Here is a 17,583-nt window from a genome sequence, read left to right on the forward strand (position 1 = left end):
CACTGTTCGCACAGTCTCACTGCTCTCTCCTTTCTCATTGTTCTCACACTCCCTCTGCCTTCTCCTCTATCACTGTTCTCACACTCCCGCTGCTCCAACCTTTCTCACTGTTCTGACACTCCCACTGCTCTCTACGTTCTCATTGCTCACACACTCCCACTGCTCTCTGCTGTCACTGTTCTCAAACTCCTGCTGCTCTCTCCTCTATCAATGTTCTCATACTGCCACTGCTCTCTCCTTTCTCAATGTTCTCACACTGCTGCTGCTCTCTCCTCTATCACTTTTCTCACACTCCTGCTTCTTTCCCCCTATCACTTTTCTCACACTCCCGCTGCACTCTCCTTTCTCACTGTTCTCACACTCCCGCTGCTGTCTCCTCCATCACTGTTCTCACACTCCTGCTGCTAACTCCTTTCTCACTGTTCTCACGCTCCCGCTGCTCTCACCTTTCACACTGTTCTCACACTCCCGCTGCTCTCTCCTTTCTCATTTTTCTCATGCTCCGGCTGCTCTCTGCTCTATCACTGTTTACACACACACATGCTGCTCTCACCTTCCTCACTGTTCTCACACTCCCTCTGCTCTGTCTTTTCTCACTGTTCTCACACTCGTGCTGCTCTCTCCTCTATCACTGCTCTCATACTCCTGCTGCCCTCTCCTCTATCACTGTACCCAAACTCTCGCTGCCCTCTCCTTGCTCACTGTTTTCACACTCCCGGTGCTCTCTCCTCTACCACAATTCTCTCACTCCCGCTGCTCTCTCCTCTATCACTGTTCTCATACTCGTGCTGCTCTCTCCTCTATCACTGTTCTCACATTCTCCCTGCTCTCTCCTTTCTCACTTTTCTCAAACTCCCGCTGCTCTCTCCTTTCTCACTGTTCTCACAGTCGCATTGCACTCTCATCCGTCACTTTTCTCACAATCCCGATGCTCTCCACGCTATCACTCTTCTCACAATCGCTCTGCTCTCTCCTTTCTCACTGGTCTCACACACCCTCTGCTCTCTCCTCTATCACTGTTCTCACACTCCCGCTGCCCTCTCCTCTATCACTGTTCCCACACTCTCGCTGCTCTCTCCTTGCTCACTGTTTTAACACTCCCGCTGCCCTCTTCTCTACCACCGATCTCACACCCCTGCTGCTCTCTGCTCTATCACTGTTCTCACAAATGTGCTGCTCGCTCCTCTATCACTGTTCTCACACTCTCCCTGCCCTCTGCTTTCTCACTTTTCACAAACTCCCGCTGCTCTCTCCTTTCTCAATGTTCTCACACTCCAACTGCACTCTCCTCTATTACTTTTCTCGCACCCCCGCTGCTCTCTCCTCTATCAATGTTCTCCCACTCCCGCTGCTATCTCCTCCATCACTTTTCTCACACGCCCGCTGACCTCTCTTTTCTCACTGTTCTCACACTGCTGCTGCTCTCTCCTCTATAACTTTTCTCACACTCCTGCTGCTCTCCCCTCTATCACTGTTCTCACACTCATGCTGCTCTCTCCTTTCGCACTATTCCAACACTCCTGCTGCTTTCTCCTTTCTCGTTGTTCTCACACTCCCACTACTCTCAACTCTATCACTGTTCTCACACTCACGCTGCTCTCTCCTTTGTCACTGTTCTCACACTCCTGCTGCTGTCTCCTCTGTCACTGTTCTCACACTCCCGCTGCTCTCTCCACTATGACTGTTCTCACACTCCTGCTGCTCTCTCCTTTCTCACTGTTCTTACACTCCCGCTGCTCTCTCCTTTCTCACTGTTCTTACACTCCGGCTGCTCTCTCCTCTATCAATGATCTCCCACTCCCGCTGCTATCTCCTCCATCACTTGTCTCACACTCCCGCTGACCTCTCCTTTCTCACTGTTCTCACACTGCTGCTGCTCTCTCCTCTATAACTTTTCTCACACTCCTTCTGCTCTCCCCTCTATCACTGTTCTCACACTCATGCTGCTCTCTCCTTTCTCACTGTTCTCACACTCCCGCATCTCTGTCCTATCTCACTGTTCTCACACTCCGGCTGCTCTCTCCTCTATGATTGTTCTCATACTCTCATTGCTCTCTCCTCTATCACTGCTCTCACGCTCCAGCTGCACTCTCCTCTCTCACTGTTCTCACTCTCCTGCTGCTCTCTCCTCTATCACTGTTCTCACACTCCTGCTGCTCTCTCCTCTATCACTGTTCTTATGCTCCTGCTGCTCTCTCCTTTCTCACTGTTCTCAAACTCCCGCTCCCCTCTCCTTTCTTACTGTTCTCATGCTCCTGCTGCTCTCTCCTCTATCACTGTTCTCATGCTCCCGCTGCTCTCTCCTTTCTCAATTTTCTCAGACTCCTGCTGCTCTCTACTTTCTCACTTTACTCACGATACTGCTGCCCTTTCCTCTATCACTCTTCTCACACTCCCGCTGCTCTCTCCTTTCTCACTGTTTTAACATTCCCACTGCTTTCTCTTTTCTCACTTTTCTCACAATCGTGCTGCTCTCTCCTCTATCATGGTTCTCACACTCTCCCTGCTGTCTCCTTTCTCACTTTTCTCACACTCCCTCTGCTCTGTCTTTTCTCACTGTTCTCAGACTCGTGCTGCTCTCTCCTCTATCACTGTTCTCACACACCCCCTGCTCTCTCCTTTCTCACTGTTCTCACACTCCCGCGGCTCTCTCCTTTCTCTCTGTTCTTACACTTCGGCTGCTCTCTCCTCTATCAATGTTCTCCCAATCCCACTGCAATCTCCTCTATCACTTTTCTCACTCTCCTGCTGCTCTCTCCTCTATCAATCTTCTCACACTCTCGCTGCACTCTCCTTTCTCACTGGTCTCACACTCCCTCTGCTCTTTCCTCTATCAATGTTCTCACACTCCTTCTGCCCTCTCCTCTATCACTGTTGCCACACTCTCGCTGCTCTCTCCCTGCTCAATGTTCTCACACTCCTTCTGCCCTCTCCTCTATCACTGTTGCCACACTCTCGCTGCTCTCTCCCTGCTCACTGTTTTCACACTCCCGCTGCTTTCTCCTCTACCACGGTTCTCACACTCCCTCTGCTCTCTCCTCCATCACTTTTCTCAAACTCCCGCTGCTCTCTCCTTTCTCACTGTTCTCACACTCCCACTGCACTCTCCTCTATAACTTTTCTCACAATCCCGCTGCTCTCCCCTCTATCACTGTTCTCACTCTCGCGCTGCTCTCTCCTTTCTCACTGTTCAAACTCCCTCGGCTCTCTCTTCTCTATCACTGTTCTAACATTCCTGCTGCCCTCTCCTCTATCATTGTTTCCCCAGTCTCGCTGCTCTCTCCTTGCTACTGTTTTCACACTCCCGCTGCTCTCTCCTCTACCACTGTTCTCACTCTCCAGCTGCTCGCTCCTCCATCACTGTTCGCACACTCTTGCTGCTCTCTCCTTTCTCACTGTTCTCACACTCCCACTGCTCTCTACGTTCTCATTGCTCTCACACTCCCGCTGCTCTCTCCTCTACTGCTGTTCTCACACTCCCACTGCTTTCTGCTGTCACTGTTCTCAAACTGCTGCTGCTCTCACCTCTATCAACGTTCCCACACTGCCACTGCTCTCTCCTTTCTCAATGTTCTCACACTGCTGCTGCTCTCTCCTCTATCATTTTCTCACACACCTGCTGCTCTCCCCTATCACTGTTCTCACACTCCCGCTGCTCTCTCCTTTCTCACTGTTCTCACACTCCCACTGCTGTCACCTCTATCACTGTTTTCACACTCCTGGTGCTATCTCCTTTCTCACTGTTCTCACGCTCCCGCTGCTCTCACCTTTCGCACCTTTCTCAAACTCCCGCTGCTCTCTCCTTTCTCATTTTTCTCATGCTCCTGCTGCTCTGTGCTCCATCACTGTTCACACACACACATGCTGCTCTCTCCTTCCTCACTGTTCTCACACTCCCTCTGCTCTGTCTTTTCTCACTGTTCTCACACTTGTGCTGCTCTCTCCACTATAACTATTCTCATGCTCTCGCTGCTCTCTCCTTTCTCACTTTTCTCAGACTCCTGCTGCTCTCTCCTTTCTCACTATACTCACGATACTGCTGCCCTTTCCTCTATCAGTCTTCTCACACTCCCGCTGCTCTCTCCTTTCTCACTGTTCTTACACTCCCACTGCTTTCTCTTTTCTCACTGTTCTCACAATCGTGCTGCTCTCTCCTCTATCATGGTTCTCACACTCTCCCTGCTGTCTCCTTTCTCACTTTTCTCATACTCCCTCTGCTCTTTCTTTTCTCACTGTTCTCACAATCATGCTGCTCTCTCCTCTATCACTGTTCTCACACACCCCCTGCTCTCTCCTTTCTCACTGTTTTCACACTCCAGCTGCTCTCTCCTCTATCAATGTTCTCCCACTCCCACTGCAATCTCCTCTATCACTTTTCTCACACGCCTGCTGCTCTATCCTCTATCACTCTTCTCACACTCTCGCTGCTCTCTCCTTTCTCACTGGTCTCCCACTCCTTCTGCTCTCTCCTCTATCACTGTTCTCACACTCCTGCTGCCCTCTCCTCTATCACTGTTGCCACACTCTCGCTGCTCTCTCCTTGCTCACTGTTTTCATACTTCCACTACTCTCTCCTCTACCACGGTTCTCACACTCCCTCTGCTCTTTCCTCTTTCACTGTTCTCACACTCGTGCTGCTCTCTCCTTATCACTGTTCTCACACTCTCCCTGCTCTCTCCTTTCTCACTTTTCTCAAACTCCCGCTGCTCTCTCCTTTATCACTGTTCTCACACTCCCACTGCACTCTCCTCTATAACTTTTCTCACAATCCCGCTGCTCTCCCCTCTATCACTGTTCTCACACTTGCGCTGCTCTCTCCTTTCTCACTGTTCTCAAACTCCCTCTGCTCTCTCTGCTCTATCACTGTTCTAACATTCCTGCTGCCCTCTCCTCTATCACTGTTCCCCCAGTCTCACTGCTCTCTCCTTGCTACTGTTTTCACACTCCCGCTGCTCTCTCCTCTACCACTGTTCTCACACTCCCGCTGCTCTCCCCTCTATCACTGTTCGCACACTCTCGCTGCTCTCTCCTTTCTCACTGTTCTCACACTCCCACTGCTCTCTACGTTCTCATTGCTCACACACTCCCGCTGCTCTCTCCTCTACTTCTGTTCTCACACGCCCACTGCTCTCTGCTGTCACTGTTCTCAAACTGCTGCTGCTCTCTCCTCTATCAATGTTCTCACACTGCCACTGCTTGCTCCTTTCTCAATGTTCTCACACTGCTGCTGCTCTCTCCCCTATCACTGTTCTCACACTCCCGCTGCTCTCTCCTTTCTCACTGTTCTCACACTCCCGCTGCTGTCTCCTCTATCACAGTTCTCACACTCCTGCTGTTATCTCCTTTCTCACTGTTCTCACGCTCCTGCTGCTCTCACCTTTCGCACTGTTCCCAGACTCCCGCTGCTCTCTCCTTTCTCATATTTCTCATGCTCCTGTTGATCTCTGCTCTATCACTGTTCACACAAATACATTCTGCTCTCTCCTTCCTCACTGTTTTCACACTCCCTCTGCTCTGTCTTTTCTCACTGTTCTCACACTCCCGCTGCTCTCTCCTTTCTCACTGTTCTTACACTCCGGCTGCTCTCTCCTCTATCAATGTTCTCCCACTCCCGCTGCTATCTCCTCCATCACTTTTCTCACACTCCCGCTGACCTCTCCTTTCTTACTGTTCTCACACTGCTGCTGCTCTCTCCTCTATAACCTTACTCACACTCCTGCTGCTCTCCCCTCTATCACTGTTCTCACACTCATGCTGCTCTCTCCTTTTGCACTATTCCAACACTCCTGCTGCTTTCTCCTTCCTCGTTGTTCTCACACTCCCACTACTCTCAACTCTATCACTGTTCTCACACTCACGCTGCTCTCTCCTTTGTCACTGTTCTCACACTCCTGCTGCTGTCTCCTCTGTCACTGTTCTCACACTCCTGCTGCCCTCTCCTCTATCACTGTTGCCACACTCTCGCTGCTCTCTCCTTGCTCACTGTTCTCACACTCCCGCTTCTCTCTCCACTATGACTGTTCTCACATTCCTGCTGCTCTCTCCTCTATCACTTTTCTCATACTCCTGCTGCTCTCTCCTTTCTCACTGTTCTCACACTCCCGCATCTCTGTCCTTTCTTACTGTTCTCACACTACGGCTGCTCTCTCCTCTATCATTGTTCTCACTCTCATTGCTCTCTCCTCTATCACTGTTCTCACGCCATAGCTGCAGTCTCCTCTATCACTGTTCTCACTCTCCTGCTACTCTCTACTCTATCAATGTTCTCACACTCCTGCTGCTCTCTCCTCTATCACTGTTCTTATGCTCCTGCTGCTCTCTCCTTTCTCACTGTTCTCATGATCCCTCTGCTCGCTCCTTTCTCACTGTTATCAAACTCCCGCTCCTCTCTCACTGTTCTCATGCTCTTCTGCTGCTCTCTCCTCTATCACTGTTCTCATGCTCCCGCTAGTCTCTCCTTTCTCACTTTTCTCAGACTCCTGCTGCTCTCTCCTTTCTGACTATACTCACGATACTGCTGCCCTTTCCTCTATCAATCTTCTCACACTCCCGCTGCTCTCTCCTTTCTCACTGTTCTTACAGACCCACTGCTTTCTCTTTTCTCACTGTTCTCACAATCGTGCTGCTCTCTCCTCTATCACGGTTCTCACACTTTCCATGCTGTCTCCTTTCTCAATTTTCTCACACTCCCGCTGCTCTGTCTTTTCTCACTGTTCTCACACTCGTGCTGCTCTCTCCTTTCTCACTGTTCTTACAGTCCCACTGCTTTCTCTTTGCTCACTGTTCTCACAATCGTGCTGCTCTCTCCTCTATCACTGTTCTCACACTCCCCCTGCTCTCTCCTTTCTCACTGTTCTCACACTCCCGCGGCTCTCTCCTTTCTCTCTGATCGTACATTCCGGCTGCTCTCTCCTCTATCAATGTTCTCCCACTCCCACTGCAATCTCCTCTATCACTTTTTCACTCTCCTGCTGCTCTCCCCTCTATCACTGTTCTCACACTCGCGCTGCTCTCTCCTTTCTCACTGTTCTCAAACTCCCTCTGCTCTCTCTGCTCTATCACTGTTCTAACATTCCTGCTGCCCTCTCCTCTATCACTGTTCCCCCAGTCTCGCTGCTCTCTCCTTGATACTGTTTTCACACTCCCGCTGCTCTCTCCTCTACCACTGTTCTCACACTCCCGCTGCTCTCCCCTCTATCACTGTTCGCTCACTCTCGCTGCTCTCTCCTTTCTCACTGTTTTCACACTCCCACTGCTCTCTACGCTCTCACTGCTCTCACACTCCCGCTGCTCTCTCCTCTACTGCTGTTTACACACTCCCACTGCTTTCTGCTGTCACTGTTCTCAAACTCCTGCTGCTCTCTCCTCTATCAATGTTCTCACACTGCCACTGCTCGCTCCTTTCACAATGTTCCCTCACTGGTGCTGCTCTCTCCTCTATCACTTTTCTCACACTCCTGCTGCTTTCCCCCATCACTGTTCTCACAATCCCGCTGCTCTCTCCTTTCTCACTGTTCTCACACTCCCGCTGCTGTCTCCTCTCTCACAGTTCTCACACTCCTGCTGTTCCTCTTTCACTTTTCTCACACTCCTGCTGCTCTCCCCTATCACTGTTCTCACACTCCCGCTGCTCTCTCCTTTCTCACTGTTCTTACACCCCCGCTGCTGTCACCTCCATCACTGTTCTCACACTCCTGCTGCTATCTCCTTTCTCAAATTTCTCACACTCCCATTGCTCTCACCTTTTGCACTGTTCTCACACTCCCGCTGCTCTCTCCTTTCTCATTTATCTCATGCTCCTGCTGCTCTCTGCTCTATCACTGTTCACACACACACATGCTGCTCTCTCCATCCTCACTGTTCTCACACTCCCTCTGCTCTGCCTTTTCTCACTGTTCTCACACACGTGCTGCTCTCTCCTCTATCACTGTTCTCACACTCCCCCTGTTCTCTCCTTTCTCACTGTTCTCACACTCCCGCTGCTATCTCCTTCTCACTGTTCTCACACTCCCGCTGCTATCTCCTTTCTCACTGTTCTAACACTCCCGCTGCTCTCTCCTCTATCAATTTTCTCACACGCATGCTACCCTCTCCTTCATCACTGTTCCCTTACTCTCGCTGCTCTCTCCTTGCTCACTGTTCTCACACTCCCTCTGCTCTCTCCTCTATCACTGTTCTCACACTCCTGCTGCGCTCTCCTCTATCACTGTTCTTATGCTCCTGCTGCTCTCTCCTTTCTCACTGTTCTCATGCTCCCGCTGCTTGCTCCTTTATCACTGTTCTCAAACTCCCGCTGCTCTCTCCTTTGTCACTGTTCTCACGCTCCTGCTGCTCTCTCCTCTATCACTGTTCTCATGCTCCCGCTGGTCTCTCCTTTCTCACTATTCTCAAACTCCCACTGCTCTCTCCTTTCTCACTATATTCACGCTACTGCTGCTCTTTCCTCTGTCACTGTTCTCACACCCCCGCTGCTCTCTGCTTTCTCACTGTTCTTAAACTCCCGCTGTTCTCTTTTCTCACTGTTCTCAAACTCGTGATGCTCTCTCCTCTATCACTATTCTCACACTCTCCCTGCTGTCTTCTTTCTCACTTTTATCAAACTGCCGTTGCTCTCACCTTTTTCACTGTTCTCACACTCCCTCTGCTTTCTCCTCTATCACTGCTCTCACACTACTGCTGCCCTCTCCTCTATCACTGTTCCCACACTCTCGCTGCTCTCTACTTGCTCACTGTTTTCACACTCCCGCTGCTCTCTCCTCGACCACTGTTCTCACACTCGTGCTGCTCTCTTCCCTATCACTGTTCTCACACTCGTGCTGCTCTCTCCTCTATCACTGTTCTCACACTCTCCCTGCTCTCTCCTTTCTCACTTTTCTCAAGCTCCCGCTGCTCTCTCCTTTCTTACGGTTCTCACACTCCCGCTGCTCTCTCCTCTATTACTTCTCTCACACTACCGCTGCTCTCCCCTCTATCACTCTTCTCACACTCGCGCTGCTCTCTCCTTTCTCACTGGTCTCACACTCCCTCTGCTCTCTTCTATCACTGTTCTCACACTCCTGCTGCCCTCTCCTTTATCACTGTTGCCACACTCTCGCTGCTCTCTCCTTGCTCACTGTTTTCACACTCCCGTGCTCTCTCCTCTACCACGGTTCTCATACTCCCACTGCTCTCTCCTCTATCACTGTTCTCACACTCTTGCTGCTCTCTCCTCTATCACTGTTCTCACACTTTACCTACTCTCTCCTTTCTCACTTTTCTCAAACTCCCGCTGCTCTCTCCTTTCTCACTCTTCTCACACTGCCACTGCACTCTCCTCTATCACTTTTCTCACACTTCCGCTGCTCTCCCTTCTACCACTGTTCTCCCACTCCCGCTGCTCTCTCCTCTATCACTGTTCGCACACTCTCGCTGCTCTCTATTTCTCATTGTCCTCACACTCCCTCTGCCTTCTCCTCTATTACTGTACTCACACTCCCGCTGCTCCCACCTTTCTCACTGTTCTCACACTCCTACTGCTCTCTACGGTCTCATTGCTCTCACACTCCCTCTGCTCTCTCCTCTACTGCTGTTCTCACACTCCCACTGCTCTCTGCTGTCACTGTTCTCAAACTCCTTCTGCTCTGTCTTTTCTCACTGTTCTCACACTCGTACTGCTCTCTCCTCTATCACTGTTCTCACACTCCCCCTGCTCTCTCCTTTCTCACTGTTCTAACACTCCGGCTGCTCTCTCCTCTATCAATGTTCACCCACTCCCGCTGCTATCTCCTCCATCACTTTTCACAGACTCCCGCTGCACTCTCCTTTCTCACTGTTCTCACACACCAGCTGCACTCTCCTCTATCACTTTTCTCACACTCCTGCTGCTCTCCCCGCTATCACTGTTCTCACACTGCCACTGCTCTCTCCTTTCTCAAAGATCTCACACTGCTGCTGCTCTCACCTTTCGCACTGTTCTCACGCTCCTGCTGCTCTCTCCTTTCTCATTTTTCTCATGCTCCTGCTTCTCTCTGCTCTATCACTGTTCAGGCACACACATGCTGCTCTCTCCTTCCTCACTGTTCTCACACTCCCTCTGCTCTGTCTTTTCTCACTGTTCTCACACTCGTGCTGCTCTCTCCTCTATCACTGTTCTCACACTCCCCCTGCTCTCTCCTTTCTCACTGTTCTCGCACTCCCGCTGCTCCCACCTTTCTCACTGTTCTCACACTCCTACTGCTCTCTACGGTCTCATTGCTCTCACACTCCCGCTGCTCTCTCCTCTACTGCTGTTCTCACACTCCCACTGCTCTCTGCTGTCACTCTTCTCAAACTCCTGCTGCTCTCTCCTCTATCAATGTTCTCACACTGCCACTGCTCTCTCCTTTCTCAATGTTCTCACACTGCTCCTGCTCTCTCCTCTTTCACTTTTCTCACACTCCTGCTGCTCTCCCCTATCACTGTTCTCACACTCCCGCTGCTCTCTCCTTTCTCACTGTTCTCACACTCCCGCTGCTGTCTCCTCCATCACTGTTCTCACACTCCTGCTGCAATCTCCTTTCTCACTGTTCTCACGCTCCCGTTGCTCTCACCTTTCGCACTGTTCTCACACTCCTGCTGCTCTCTCCTTTCTCATTTTTCTCATGCTCCTGCTGCTCTCTGCTCTATCACTGTTCACACACACACATGCTGCTCTCTCCTTCCTCACTGATCTCACACTCCCTCTGTTCTGTCTTTTCTCACTGTTCTCACACTCGTGCTGCTCTCTCCTCTATCACTGTTCTCACACTCCCCCTGCTCTCTCCTTTCTCACTGTTCTCACACTCCCGCTGCTATCACCTTTCTCACTGTTCTAACACTCCCGCTGCTCTCTCCTCTATCAATGTTCTCACACACATGCTACCCTCTCCTCTATCACTGTTCCCTTACTCTCGCTGCTCTCTCCTTGCTCACTGTTCTCACACTCCCTCTGCTCTCTCCTCTATCACTGATCTCACACTCCTGCTGCTCTCTCCTCTATCACTGTTCTTATGCTCCCGCTGCTCTCTCCTTTCTCACTGTTCTCATGCTCCCGCTGCTTGCTCCTTTATCTTGTTCTCAAACTCCCGCTGCTCTCTTTTCTCACTGTTCTCAAACTCATGCTGCTCATTCCTCTATCACTATTCTCAAACTCTCCCTGCTGTCTCCTTTCTCACTTCTCTCAAACTCCTGTTGCTCTCTCCTTTCTCACTGATCTCACACTCCCTCTGCTCTCTCCTCTATCACTGCTCTCACACTACTGCTGCCCTCTCCTCTATCACTGTTGTCACACTCTCGCTGCACTCTCCTTGCTCACTGTTTTCACACTCCCGCTGCTCTCTCCTCTACCACTGTTCTCACACTCCCGCTGCTCTCTCCTCTATCACTGTTCTAACACTCGTGCTGCTCTCTCCTCTATCACTGTTCTCACACTCTCCATGCTCTCTCCTTTCTCACTTTTCTCAAACTCCCGCTGCTCTCTCCTTTCTCACTGTTCTCACACTCCCACTGCACTCTCCTCTATCACTTTTCTCACACTCCCGCTGCTCTCTCCTCTATCACTCTTCTCACACTCTCGCTGCTCTCTCCTCTATCACTGTTCTAACACTCCTGCTGCCCTCTCCTCTATCACTGTTCCCAAACTCTCACTGCTCTCTCCTTGCTCTCTGTTTTCACACTCCCGCTGCTCTCTCCTCTACCACTGTTCTCACACTCCCGCTGCTCTCTCCTCTATCACTGTTCGCAAACTCTCACTGCTCTCTACTTTCTCATTGTTCTCACACTCCCTCTGCCTTCTCCTCTATCACTGTTCTCACACGCCTGCTGCTCCAAACTTTCTCACTGTTCTCACACTCCTACTGCTTTCTACGTTCTCATTGCTCGCACAATCCCGCTGCTCTCTCCTCTACCGCTGTTCTCACACTCCCACTGCTCTCTGCTGTCACTGTTCTCAAACTCCTGCTGCTCTCTCCTCTATCAATGTTCTCACACTGCCACTGCTCTCTCCTTTCTCAATGTTTCCACACTGCTCCTGCTCTCTCCACTATCAATTTTCTCACACTCCTGCTGCTCTCCCCAATCACTGTTCTCTCACTCCCGCTGCACTCTCCATTCTCACTGCTCTCACACTCCTGCTGCTGACTCCTCCATCACTGTTCTCACACTCCTGCTGCTAACTCCTTTCTCACTGTTCTCACACTCCCTCTGCTCTCACCTTTCGCACTGTTCTCACACTCCCGCTCCTTTCCCCTTTACATTTTTCTCATGCTCCTGCTGCTCTCTGCTCTATCACTGTTAACACACACACATGCTGCTCTCTCCTTCCTCACTGTTCTCACACTCCCTCTGCTCTGTCTTTTCTCTCTGATCTCACACTCGTGCTGCTCTCTCCTCTATCACTGTTCTCACACTACTGCTGCCCTCTCCTCTATCACTGTTCCCACACTCTCGCTGCTCTCTCCTTGCTCACTGTTTTCACACTCCCGCTGCTCTCTGCTTTCTCACTGTTCTTAAACTCCCGCTGTTCTCTTTTCTCACTTTTCTCACACTCGTGATGCTCTCTCCTCTATCACTATTCTCAAACTCTCCCTGCTGTCTCCTTTCTCACTTTTATCAAACTCCCGTTGCTCTCTCCTTTTTCACTGTTCTCACAATCCCTCTGCTTTCTCCTCCCTCACTGCTCTCACACTACTGCTGCCCTCTCCTCTATCACTGTTCCCACACTCTCGCTGCTCTCTACTTGCTCACTGTTTTCACACTCCCGCTGCTCTCTCCTCGACCACTGTTCTCACACTCGTGCTGCTCTCTTCCCTATCACTGTTCTCACACTCGTGCTGCTCTCTCCTCTATCACTGTTCTCACATTCTCCCTGCTCTCTCCTTTCTCACTTTTCTCAAGCTCCCGCTGCTCTCTCCTTCCTCACTGTTCTCACACTCCCGCTGCGCTCTCCTCTATTACTTTTCTCACACTACCGCTGCTCTCCCCTCTATCACTCTTCTCACACTCGCGCTGCTCTCTCCTTTCTTACTGGTCTCACACTCCCTCTGCTCTCTTCTATCACTGTTCTCACACTCCTGCTGCCCTCTCCTTTATCACTGTTGCCACACTCTTGCTGCTCTCTCCTTGCTCACTGTTTTCACACTCCCGTGCTCTCTCCTCTACCACGGTTCTCATACTCCCACTGCTCTCTCCTCTATCACTGTTCTCACACTCTTGCTGCTCTCTCCTCTATCACTGTTCTCACACTCTACCTGCTCTCTCCTTTCTCACTTTTCTCAAACTCCCGCTGCTCTCTCCTTTCTCACTGTTCTCACACTCCCACTGCACTCTCCTCTATCACTTTTCTCACACTTCCGCTGCTCTCCCCTCTATCACTGTTCTCACAATCTCGCTACTCTCTCCTTGCTCACTGTTTTCACACTCCCGCTGCTCGCTCCTCTACCAACGTTCTCACACTCCCGCTGCTCTCTCCTCTATCACTGTTCGCACACTCTCGCTGCTCTCTATTTCTCATTGTCCTCACACTCCCTCTGCCTTCTCCTCTATTACTGTACTCACACTCCCGCTGCTCCCACCTTTCTCACTGTTCTCACACTGCTACTGCTCTCTATGGTCTCATTGCTCTCACACTCCCTCTGCTCTCTCCTCTACTGCTGTTCTCCCACTCCCACTGCTCTCTGCTGTCACTGTTCTCAAATTCCTTCTGCTCTCTCCTCTCTCAATGTTCTCACACTGCCACTGCTCGCTCCTTTCTCAATGTTCTCACACTGCTGCTGCTCTCACCTTTCGCACTGTTCTCACACTCCTGCTGCTCTCTCCTTTCTCACTTTTCTCATGCTCCTGCTTCTCTCTGCTCTATCACTGTTCACACACACACATGCTGCTCTTTCGTTCCTCACTGTTCACACACTCCCTCTGCTCTGTCTTCTCTCACTGTTCTCACATTCGTGCTGCTCTCTCCTCTATCACTGTTCTCACACTCCCCCTGCTCTCTCCTTTCTCACTGTTCTAACACTCCGGCTGCTCTCTCCTCTATCAATGTTCTCCCACTCCCGCTGCTATCTCCTCCATCACTTTTCACACACTCCTGCTGCACTCTCCTTTCTCACTGTTCTCACACACCAGCTGCACTCTCCTCTATCACTTTTCTCACACTCCTGCTGCTCTCCCCGCTATCACTGTTCTCACAATCCCGCTGCTCTTTCCTTTCTCACTGTTCTCACACTCCCTCTGCTCTCTCCTCTATCACTGCTCTCACACTACTGCTGCCCTCTCCTCTTTCACTGTTCCCAAACTCTCGCTGCTCTCTCCTTGCTCACTGTTTTCACACTACCGCTGCTCACGCCTCGACCACTGTTCTCACACTCTTGCTGCTCTCTCCTCTATCACTGTTCGCACACTCTCACTGCTCTCTCCTTTCTCATTGTTCTCACACTCCCTCTGCCTTCTCCTCTATCACTGTTCTCACACTCCCGCTGCTCGCACCTTTCTCACTGTTCTCACACTCCTACTGCTCTCTATGGTCTCATTGCTCTCACACTCCCGCTGCTCTCTCCTCTACTGCTGTTCTCACACTCCCACTGCTCTCTGCTGTCACTCTTCTCAAACTCCTGCTGCTCTCTCCTCTAGCAATGTTCTCACACTGCCACTGCTCTCTCCTTTCTCAATGTTCTCACACTGCTGCTGCTCTCTCCTCTTTCACTTTTCTCACACTCCTGCTGCTCTCACCTATCACTGTTCTCACACTCCCGCTGCTCTCTCCTTTCTCACTGTTCTCACACTCCCGCTGCTGTCTCCTCCATCACTGTTCTCACACTCCTGCTGCTATCTCCTTTCTCACTGTTCTCACGCTCCCGTTGCTCTCACCTTTCGCACTGTTCTCACACTCCCGCTGCTCTCTCCTTTCTCATTTTTCTCATGCTCCTGCTGCTCTCTGCTCTATCACTGTTCACACACACACATGCTGCTCTCTCCTTCCTCACTGTTCTCACACTCCCTCTGCTCTGTTTTTCTCACTGCTCTCACACTCGTGCTGCTCTCTCCTCTATCACTGTTCTCACACTCCCCCTGCTCTCTCCTTTCTCACTGTTCTCACACTCCCGCTGCTCCCACCTTTCTCACTGTTCTCACACTCCTACTGCTCTCTACGGTCTCATTGCTCTCACACTCCCGCTGCTCTCTCCTCTACTGCTGTTCTCACACTCCCACTGCTCTCTTCTGTCACTGTTCTCAATCTCCTGCTCCTCTCTCCTCTATCAATGTTCTCACACTGCCACTGCTCTCTCCTTTCTCAATGTTCTCACACTGCTGGTGCTCATCTCCTCTTTCACTTTTCTCACACTCCTGCTGCTCTCCCCTATCACTGTTCTCACACTCCCGCTGCTCTCTCCTTTCTCACTGTTCTCACACTCCCGCTGCTGTCTCCTCCATCACTGTTCTCACACTCCTGCTGCTATCTCCTTTCTCACTGTTCTCACACTCCCGCTGCTCTCTCCTTTCTCATTTTTCTCATGCTCCTGCTGCTCTCTGCTCTATCACTGTTCACACACACACATGCTGCTCTCTCCTTCCTCACTGTTCTGACACTCCCTCTGTTCTCTCTTTTCTCACTGTTCTCACACTCGTGCTGCTCTCTCCTCTATCACTGTTCTCACACTCCCCCTGCTCTCTCCTTTCTCACTGTTCTCACACTCCCGCTGCTATCTCCTTTCTCACTGTTCTAACACTCCCGCTGCTCTCTCCTCTATCAATGTTCTCACACACATGCTAACCTCTCCGCTATCACTGTTCCCTTACTCTCACTGCTCTCTCCTTGCTCACTGTTCTCACACTCCCTCTGCTCTCTCCTCTATCACTGATCTCACACTCCTGCTGCTCTCTCCTCTATCACTGTTCTTATGCTCCCGCTGCTCTCTCCTTTCTCACTGTTCTCATGCTCCCGCTGCTTGCTCCTTTATCACTGTTCTCAAACTCCCGCTGCTCTCTTTTCTCACTATTCTCAAACTCTCCCTGCTGTCTCCTTTCTCACTTCTCTCAAACTCCTGTTGCTCTCTCCTTTCTCACTGATCTCACACTCCTTCTGCTCTCTCCTCTATCACTGCTCTCACACTACTGCTGCCCTCTCCTCTATCACTGTTGCCACACTCTCGCTGCACTCTCCTTGCTCACTGTTTTCACACTCCCGCTGCTCTCTCCTCTACCACTGTTCTCACACTCCCGCTGCTCTCTCCTCTATCACTGTTCTAACACTCGTGCTGCTTTCTCCTCTATCACTGTTCTCACACTCTCCCTGCTCTCTCCTTTCTCACTTTTCTCAAACTCCTGCTGCTCTCACCTTTCTCACTGTTCTCACACTCCCACTGCACTCTCCTCTATCACTTTTCTCACACTCCCGCTGCTCTCCCCTCTATCACTCTTCTCACACTCGCGCTGCTCTCTCCTCTATCACTGTTCTAACACTCCTGCTGCCCTCTCCTCTATCACTGTTCCCAAACTCTCACTGCTCTCTCCTTGCTCTCTGTTTTCACACTCCCGCTGCTCTCTCCTCTACCACTGTTCTCACACTCCCGCTGCTCTCTCCTCTATCACTGATAGCACACTCTCACTGCTCTCTACTTTCTCATTGTTCTCACACTCCCTCTGCCTTCTCCTCTATCACTGTTCTCACACGCCTGCTGCTCCAAACTTTCTCACTGTTCTCACACTCCTACTGCTTTCTACGTTCTCATTGCTCGCACAATCCCGCTGCTCTCTCCTCTACCGCTGTTCTCACACTCCCACTGCTCTCTGCTGTCACTGTTCTCAAACTCCTGCTGCTCTCTCCTCTATCAATGTTCTCACACTGCCACTGCTCTCTCCTTTTTCAATGTTTCCACACTGCTCCTGCTCTCTCCACTATCAATTTTCTCACACTCCTGCTGCTCTCCCCAATCACTGTTCTCTCACTCCCGCTGAACTCTCCATTCTCACTGCTCTCACACACCTGCTGCTGTCTCCTCCATCACTGTTCTCACACTCCTGCTGCTAACTCCTTTCTCACTGTTCTCACACTCCCGCTGCTCTCTCCTTTCTCACTGTTCTCACACCCCCGCTGCTGACTCCTCCATCACTGTTCTCACACTCCTGCTGCTCTCACCTATCACTGTTCTCACACTCCCGCTGCTCTCTCCTTTCTCACTGTTCTCACACTCCCGCTGCTGTCTCCTCCATCACTGTTCTCACACTCCTGCTGCTATCTCCTTTCTCACTGTTCTCACGCTCCCGTTGCTCTCACCTTTCGCACTGTTCTCACACTCCCGCTGCTCTCTCCTTTCTCATTTTTCTCATGCTCCTGCTGCTCTCTGCTCTATCACTGTTCACACACACACATGCTGCTCTCTCCTTCCTCACTGTTCTCACACTCCCTCTGCTCTGTTTTTCTCACTGCTCTCACACTCGTGCTGCTCTCTCCTCTATCACTGTTCTCACACTCCCCCTGCTCTCTCCTTTCTCACTGTTCTCACACTCCCGCTGCTCCCACCTTTCTCACTGTTCTCACACTCCTACTGCTCTCTACGGTCTCATTGCTCTCACACTCCCGCTGCTCTCTCC

The sequence above is a fragment of the Carcharodon carcharias genome, chromosome 30, assembly GCF_017639515.1.
Source record: "Carcharodon carcharias isolate sCarCar2 chromosome 30, sCarCar2.pri, whole genome shotgun sequence".
NCBI lineage: Eukaryota > Metazoa > Chordata > Chondrichthyes > Lamniformes > Lamnidae > Carcharodon > Carcharodon carcharias.